This window comes from Dasypus novemcinctus, chromosome 14 (genome assembly GCF_030445035.2).
Source record: "Dasypus novemcinctus isolate mDasNov1 chromosome 14, mDasNov1.1.hap2, whole genome shotgun sequence".
In the NCBI taxonomy this organism is placed as follows: Eukaryota; Metazoa; Chordata; class Mammalia; order Cingulata; family Dasypodidae; genus Dasypus; species Dasypus novemcinctus.
Genome location: NC_080686.1, coordinates 101,207,639 through 101,216,792, shown reverse-complemented (window position 1 = coordinate 101,216,792; position 9,154 = coordinate 101,207,639). Strand labels below are relative to the sequence as shown.

General features: G+C 41.7%; 1 pseudogene; it reads left to right on the top strand.

The window, feature by feature from the left end:
• The first annotated feature begins 7,698 nt into the window (after positions 1-7,698).
• Positions 7,699-8,422, top strand: LOC101429941 (large ribosomal subunit protein uL16m pseudogene; annotated as a pseudogene).
• The last annotated feature ends 732 nt before the right edge of the window (positions 8,423-9,154 follow it).

Sequence of the window (9,154 nt, the reverse complement as noted above, 5' to 3'; positions counted from 1 at the left end):
AAGGCCTGGATACTTTGGGGTTGGGCTCAGGCTACTGGGACATTCAGCTTCATATTGTGCCTTGAAGTGGGGCAGAATTGCAAGAATGGAGCAAAGGTGACTGTTGAAGAAGAGCAAATATGGCTGAGAAATGATGATCTGGAGCAAGGAAGAAAGGTAAGCCCAGAAGAAAGCCTGGACTGCAGAAGAGGCTCTGGAGCTGAGCAGTTCTTATTCTCTTTTTGCTGCTCATAAGAAGAATGAAATGGAACTTTGAACTCTAAGTAGGGGAAGTCTTCAGATAGCTCCATGTGTCTTACCTGGATAGTCATCGGTCACAACCTTGTGGTGGAGGGAAGGCTTGAGCCTTTTCATCTCATTATCCTTCCTTACAGATAGTCACCTTCATCACACTTCATTACAGACTTAAAGATTAAGAAATCTAGTGGCAAAAGCCTTCATGTTGTCTTAATCCTGTACCTTTCTAGATGCTGACTCTGGAAAAGTCACCCCAGTTCTCTAAAATTCAATTTCCTTTTCTGTAAAATGGGGAAAAAGTGTCTAACCACAGGGTGGTTGGGAAGCTGAGATATACTCCAAGCACATGACATACTGTTTTTATTGTTTTGTTGTTTTCATTGGATCATATTGTTGCATATCTTGTCCTTGCCCTTCCCTTATCCTTCAGGTCTTACCACAGTGTGTTCTAACTCACCTTCAACCACCAGAATTTCATTGACAGATGGATTTCTCCAGAGCTGGGTAGGCCACTCTCCCCATGCACATGGCAGGCCCTAACAGCCCTCAACTGATGGCTGATCAGAGTTGGTGTACTATTTCTCCAGATGGTTGACTTTTGGGTGGGATAAATTGTATTCCCTAGAGTTTCCCAAACAAATTAAGTCCCTGTTGCCCACAGTGACTTCATAACTCATCCTTTATTAGCTGGAAGAATACAAACCTCTTGTTATACCTCCCCAACCCTTATATTCTATGTCTTCAAAATAAACTACTCGGAGTTGAATTCTTGTCTTAGGGTCTATTTCCAAAAGAACCTAAAACCCTCAACATAGCTCTTTGGAGTTTATGAAAGTTATATACATCTATATATATATATATATATATATATATATATATATATATATATCTAAGATCATGGAAGGTAAGACTGGAAGAAAACTAATGGACTAGAATTCAACTCTGTTAATTCAACTATTTGTGGGTTTTCTTAAGTTGTCTTAGTTTGCAACAGGGCAGTCAATGCAAAGTACCAGAAATTTGTTGGCTTTTCTATAAGGGATTTACTTGGGGTAAGAACTTACAGTTGCAAGATCATGAAATGTCCAAATCAAGGCATCAGCAGAGATGCTTTCTCAGGGTCCTGCTACATGGCAAAGCAAGATGGCCAAGAATCTCTGCTGAGGACTCTGCCTTCCCCTCCAGAATCTACCATCTCCTGGAGCTCAGCTATAGGCAACCAAGTATAGGGCTTGCCTCTTATCTGGCCTCCTCTCTCAGTCTCAGCTTCTCTGCTTTCTTGCTGTGTTTAGCTGTGAGCTATCAGGCTATGGCTTGTCTCTTCAGCCTTGAGCTGCTCCATGGACCAACCTCTTGGGGGCTTCATTCTTAAGCTTTAGCTACTAGTGACCCTCAAGTCCTCCTTTCACATTAGGATAAAAAATGGCAGAGCTCCTTTATTCCTGCGTGGGCCTCTCTTTGTGTGTCTCTGTTTATATCATACCCAGCAAGAGGGTGACAACCCAAGCTGGCTCACACCTCCCTAATATAATCCAATCAGAGCAATCTAATCAAGAGAGCGAATGTGAATCTACTGTAATTAAAGGGTGCCATACCCAAGGAATAGATCAGTGTAAGAAGGTAATCTTTTTCTTTTGGGGATTCCTAAAAGAACCTCAAACTATAACATAAGTCAACTTATTTCCTTGATTTATGGAAGATATCATTCTGAAGACTTGATAATGTGCCTCTGTTGTTCCTACCAGCTTTCTTCTCTTATTACTTTTTTACATCAGAAAAAGGGAGGAGAGAGTTCCAATAAAAGAAAGAGTTTAATTATGCAGAGGTTGAGAACACTGGTGGTGTCAGAGTACACCAGTGTTGGAGTGCTAGAAGCCAAACCTGGAATTATTGTTTGGGGTCAGATTGGAGCAGGTTACCAATAACAGGATTAGGAAACTAGACTTGCATAGAAAATAGTTATCATTTACTTCAAAGAATGTTAGAATATTTTGTTGACTGTTTTAAGGATTAGGTCATGTCCTGGCTCAAAAATAAATCAGAAAATTTTTGCAGAAATGTTCTAATACTTGATATTACCTCATATCCCCCCATTATTTCTAATTTCAACATCTTTCAGTGACAAACTATACTACAAAAAAATGATATTTTTTCATTTTCTCAAGGAGTCTTTTCTCTTTTGATAGGTACTTTATTATTTATAAAATCACCATGACTGACTCCTGGGCTATGCTTCTAAATTCCTAAAATAAAATATCAAGATTTTATGTATCTGATAATTCATGTTTTCCTTGTCTACCTATCCCTATTCATGATAAGCTCTAAGTGACCCCATAAAAGATGATCCTGGACCTCAGAAGAAGTGTCCTGAATAACTGGCTGAGAAAAACAGAAAAGCCCTTATACAAATATGAGACTTTCTGAGCTCAGTACACTTTTCCCTTCAGCAGCTTCTATTTCCTCTTCTTATTTACCCAGTAGTTAGATTCCTGAGAACTGGATGGTATTAAATATTGTTTTAATTAAAATGGATGTTCTAATTAGGAACAAAGATAAATCAAGAGATAGCAGTTTTAAAAAATGTCAGCATTTGATTGCCCTTTGCATTCATTCCCAAGATGATGTCATATTGTCTCATGGATTGAAAAAATAAAACCTGTTGACCCCAGTTTTATATCTCCATCCCCAACCTTGACCTTGACTTCCAGTAGAGAGTAGATGCTTAATAAATATTTTTGAATAAATGAATGACTCTAAAAAGTGAGCATTTTAGAGAAATATAATATAAAAAAGATTTGTTCAAGAAACAGCCAGAATCACTATCTATGAACAAGTGTATTAGTCAGAGTTCTCTAGGGAAGCAGAGTATTAAGAGATTTTTTAATAAGAATTGGCTCATGTGACATTGGGGATGGACAAGTCCAAATTCTGGAGGACATATTGCATACTGGGGACTCAGATGAAGGTTTTCAGTGAATTCCCCAGGAGAAGCTGGCTGGCTGAAGTAGAGATGGAAATTCTTCCTTCTGACTGCTGAATTCTACCCTTTTCCTTTTAATGCCTTCAGCTGATTGGATGAGACTTTTCTCATTGCTAAAGGCAATCTCTTCAGCTGATTGTAAATGTAATCAGCTTTATAGATGCAATCAACTTAATGACAATTTAAATCCATGAAATAGTCTCATGGTAACAATCAGATCAGTATTTGCTTGACCAAACAACTGGACACCATAACCTGGCCAAGTTGACATATGAGCCATCACACCAAGACACATATATATGGCAGCCTACATTCTTTATCCATGTGCATCTCCATTGCAGGTATTTCTGTACAGTCTCAGTGATGCCAAGCAAAATTCCCGAGTAGCACTTTGCTTGATCTCCGTTCCTTTGTCACATACTGTTCCGATGGTGCTTTCACCGAGGGGAGGCACACAGTTCAGCATCAAAAAGCCATTCTTTTTCAGTGTGGGAGATGACCTACACCTTGACTGACTTCAAAGGCTCTTCTTTTGAGAGTCTTCCTGTGTTTTTAAGATGTGCTCTCTGGAGGTCTCAGGCAGTAAACACATACCTCTGTGCAGTCAACCATCATGTTGCCATGATGCGGTATGTGCTAGCAGGGGTAGGGTTGGGTACCATATGCTGAATAATGTCACACTCCAACTATCATCACAATAGCCCATAAATATTGGCAAATAGTGCAAACATGGTACTTTATAGCCAAGGTGTTTATATTGTAAATGAGTTCAATAAGAAAATTCAACAGTTACCATTCAAGAGCTATGCATACTATCATCTGCCCTTCTTTAAACTCAGAGTGCTCCTTGGGGATTGCCAACAGGCTGTTTGTGTCTACAATTAGACAAGGCTACACCAATAAAATCTGAGGATTTACACATCTGAGGATTTTTGTTTGTTTTTTACCTTTTTAAATTATTCTATGTCCACCTGTCCTTGAATTGGTCTGGATGATTTTTTTTTTCTTCCCATCTCCCTCCGTCCACCCCCCTTCCTCCAACCTCTCCCCACGCTGCTGTTTTGCTTTCTGTGTCCATTCACTGCATTATCTTCTGTATCTCTTTTTGCCTTTTCTTCTTGTCTTTTTCCTCTTGGATTCATTGGGATTTGATCCTGGGGACCTCTGATATGAAGAGAAGCTCCCTGTCAATTGCGCCACCTCAGTTCCTGGTCTCTGCAGTGCTTCACCTTGATTCTTCCCTTTGTCTCTCTTTTGTTTGCATCATCATCTTGCTGCATGACTCACTTGCACAGGCACTGGCTCACCACACAGGCACACTCAGCTTGCCATGCAGGCATTGGTTCACCATGCAGGCTTTACTCACCATGCAAACACTCACATGGGCACTTGACTCACCACACTGGCACTCAGCTTGCATGGGCACTGGCTCACCACTTGGGCACTCGTTAGGGCACTTGACTCACCATGTGGGCATTTGTGTGGGCACTCGGCTCACCACGTGAGCACTTGTGTGGGCACTTGGCTCACTATGTGGGCACTTGGCTTGCCACGCAGGCACTGGCTCACCACATTGGCACTCACGAGGGCACTCAACTTATACCATGCAGGCACTTGACTCACATGGGCACTGGCTCATCATGCGGGCACTCACAAGGGCACTTGACTCACCATGTAGGCACTCATGCAGGCACTTGCACAGGCACTCAGCTCCCCACATGGGCACTTGGCTCACCACATGGGCACTCAGCTCGCCATGTGGGTCCTTGGCTCACCATGTGGACACTCGGCTCACCACATGGGCTCTAGGCTCACCATGCAGGCACCCACATGGGTGTTTGGCTTGCCATGCAGGCACTTGGCTCTCCATGTGGGCACTCGGCTCACTGCGTGGGCACTTGACTTGCCATGTGGGTACTGGCTTGCCATGCAGGCATGCTTTCTCTTCTTTTTCACCAGGAAACCCCAGAGATTGAACCCGGGTCCTCCCATATGGTAGGCAGAAGCTCTATCACTTGAGCCACATCCACTTCCCTGGATGATCTTACATGGCTCAATTATTTAAGCATAAGAGCATCTGTGAAAAGAGACTGACCTCCCCTCCAAAACTACTAAGCTAGCTGATATGACTAATAGGAGTACCCTGTTACAGGCAGTAGAGAGAATGCATACAAGAGCTGGTTGGTGTGGTGTAGTGTATAAAATATCTTATTTTATCTCTCTGTCCCCATGTGTAAAGGTATATCCTATAACTCTATTTTCCTCCATTTGAGCCTTGCCACATCCTTCTTTTTCCTTAATTAGTAATATTTCTCAATTCTTTGTCATGGGGTGTGCCACTGGTGCTATTCTCTCCCCCTCATATTTTTTTCAACATCCTTTCTATCGTTCTCCAAGGACCCTCTTGGCCAGATTATTCTCCATAATTTCATCCCTTTACACTGACCCAATATCTGCAATCATCCATCTCTCCAGGAGAAATTGCATAAAGTCCTTTTTTCTAGGGCAAAATGACAAATAATGGTCTTTCCCCTAAGGGATTTTTAGATGTAGAAAAACAGGTTTTGGGCAATAACAACCATGAGGTCTCTGCCTCCATTTATTGGTCCTTGGATATAAGAACAAACAACAGAGGGATAATATGGGACTTTGAATGTCTAAGAATATAATATGAGTCTAACTTCAGTTTCACAGGAAACTTTGGATATAATAATCATCTAGCAATAGCACTTCCATAATTCCTCAAAAGCTGGTAAAGATCATCAGAACAACAAAAGACAGTATTTGAAAGGATCATCAGGGAAATTTTCCCAATATTGAATTAGAAAAACTCTTACCCAGACACAGGATTTTTGTCAACATATATAAACTTTAAAAAAAGGAAAGGTTCCACTACCTCTGACCATGTCAACTTTGAGTGCCCCCCAATATCATAAAATGTTCTTTGAATGAATCAAAGCTATATATGTAAGAACTAACTGTGATGAGGAAATAGAGTGTCTTATGTGAAGGAGCGAGAAATGTGATATTTAGGGTGCTTTGGGGTCAAGACTCAAGCAAGGAATTGCTGCTTCAAGTCCGAGAATTGATGGAGATCGGACAGTTAGTCGTGTCAAGTTTGAGGAGTGGTGGACACAGCAGATGAGTGCCTCCAAGTGAGTCTTCATAAGTAAACTGTTGTTTTATGCAAGCTATTTGCTCAGTGAAACAAAATTCTCTCTCTAATAAAATAACCTGCAGAATGTTCCTGATATAAACAATGGAGTTATTTGTTGGGTTATGGTCTTACTTTCCCAAGATAAAGCTTTCCTGGAATAAATATCTAAGTCACCTTGATGTGGAAAGTCTCAAAACACTGTCCACAGTGGGGGATATAGAAAGTGTTATGTCATGAGGCATGGTAAGATTTGGGGGATACCTTCTTTGGAATAAGCTGTGTTGTGAGCCTCCACTGACAAAGGTGGGGGATACTATGTATGCACCCCAGCCTGGGGCTACCAAGGCACCACCTAAAGAACCTATGACTGAAATCACAGTGCACGTTTTGCCAGGATCTGTCTTATGCCCCAGAGACTGGGGGTGAGTTAGGGGCCAGGCAGATAGAAGAACTGTGCTAGGAAGTACGAGTGCTCCCCTTGATTGCAAACATTCATGTACAGCAATGGGAATGTGAGCCTGGGGTTATTTTTAGTGGGCTCCATGAAAGGGGAATCTAGTGTGGCTCCTCGTACAGGGAGCAACCTGTGGAAAGATCTAGAGAAGTAGGGTAGCCCAAGAGGGGAGCTACACTTAAGAAGTTGTATGTGCCCATGAATTTGGAGGATTGATGATCAGACAAATCAAAATGCTAATTTAAGCCTTAAAGTAACAACAAATTGTTTTAAATGATTATTACAGTTTCTGGGGAAATCTCAGGCCTGCTGAACCTTTTATAATGAGCCCAAGAAAACCATTCTAAATAAATTTTAAAGGACAGCAGGAGGCAAAAATACAATTGCGCTTCGACTCCTTGCCATAAGTGTTGGAAGCTGGGTAGTTTTGAGTACTGTCTTCCCTGACTCTGAAGCTGCAGTAGTTAAATTGGATCATTTCAAATCTAGAAATGAAGCTTAGGTAGCTGCACACAACTTCAGCTCTGAGCAGTTTATTATTTGAAGTTCTAGGATGTGCTGTGAGGAGCAAGTCCAAGGTGGGGTAAGGGCCTTGTGAGCTGAGAGTCATCAGTATAGAGAGTTTAGAAAACTGTCATTGAGGTTCTGATGAAAAAACAGGTTGTCCTTGTATAAAATTGGAAGAAAGGAAGGATCCCAGTGGGGCTCACGAGGTGTATCCCAGACCCTGGAAATGTACAGAAAGGAAACTGGAACCTCAAAACCTAAGGGAAGACTTCAGGCCCAGCTGAGCTGCGTTCTGAGTAGATCCCAAGCAGATCACAAAGAGCTCCTCTGTGGAGAGCCTGTGGTGCCTGGATGGGTGTGACCATGTGGTGGCAGCTGGCCCAGTCCAGTGGGCCACTCCTGCAGGTGTCCTTTTCAGGATCTTGGACCCTGCCAGCCAGTGCTGACCTAAAAACACTATTCCTGGTGACATCTTTTGAAGATGTTCCTTTTCCTGAAAAGTCCAAGTTTAGAGTTGCTGAAAGGGCACCACTTGTGCCAAAAGTGAGGAGAGAATCTGAAAACTTGAGTGACATATGGGGATCTTCCACTGAAACTACTGAATTCATAGAAGGCAATTTTGCAATCTTGGCACTTGTCAGTGGTCACCTACATAGGGGTCTTTGTGAAATGATGCACCTAATAACCACTCCATGGACACCAAGAACAGGTTTGCCATATGGCAAATCTGCAAGGGTGTCAGGCAGTGTGTAGGGGGTGGTAGAGATGCCATTGATCACCATGTGACACCCATGAAGACTGGCCTTATGGGAGAAGTGGGTGGGGGTTGCAAATTCAAAGAGGTACAAGATTTCCTCCACCAGGTTGCCTGCAAGCTCCAGTTCTCAGTGAAGGCTGTGAGCCCCAAGACTCTAGAGAAAATGTGGAAAGGTCAAGAGGAATGAGAACATTATAACCAAAACCCGGGACTTTTGAATGCATAGCCAATGCCATCATGCTGGGGATAGGGAAAGAATTGAGCCCGTGTGACTTGACTGAGAAGGGTCGATGTCAGGGCAAGTTTTATGTGCACAAAATAATACAGTAGTGTGTGAGAAAGTGCAGGCTGTTTAGAGATAGGAGGAATCTGTATTTTTATTCTCATCAGCTTACCTTTAAAGGCTTTGCATAGCCCTATGTCATAAAGAAGGAACAGCATATGAGAAGATGACTTGTTGGAGAAAAATGTGCATTATCTATAGATTTTTTTATTACATTTTCTGACTATTAAATAAAATTTTAGCATCACCTCAGGAAGTAACTTTTTATCCATCACTCAGTGACTTAAATGGTTCAGCCAGGCCTGACTGACTATCAGGAGCTCTGGTTCTACCAGGTATGAGTGTCTTCAGGCCAGAAGCAAATATTTGCAACCCCCACCTCTGATGCAAGTTGGACTTAATGTCTTTACTGTCCTGTAATGTCAGGAACTTGTTTATGAGATTTTAGTAGTCATAAACACAAATTCAGTAATGTTTTTTGAATAGCAAAAAAGAAACAAGAGTATATAGGTTAATTGGTTCAATAGATATTTAATGATCCTCAGCTACTCATCTTCTCACAATCTTGAAGTGAGGGGTATTGGACAATATTTTTTGTCTTTTAACAAAAGAGTTGAAATTGTGGGGAAAAAAAGAACTTATGGAGAAGGTTAGTGCAAAGCAGACTTGAGTACACCCTACCTCTGCCACCAAGTAACCTAAAAACTGTGGGTCTATACTTTGATCATATTAACCATGTGCTTCCTTATTCATAAATTGGGGTTAAATATACTCATGGG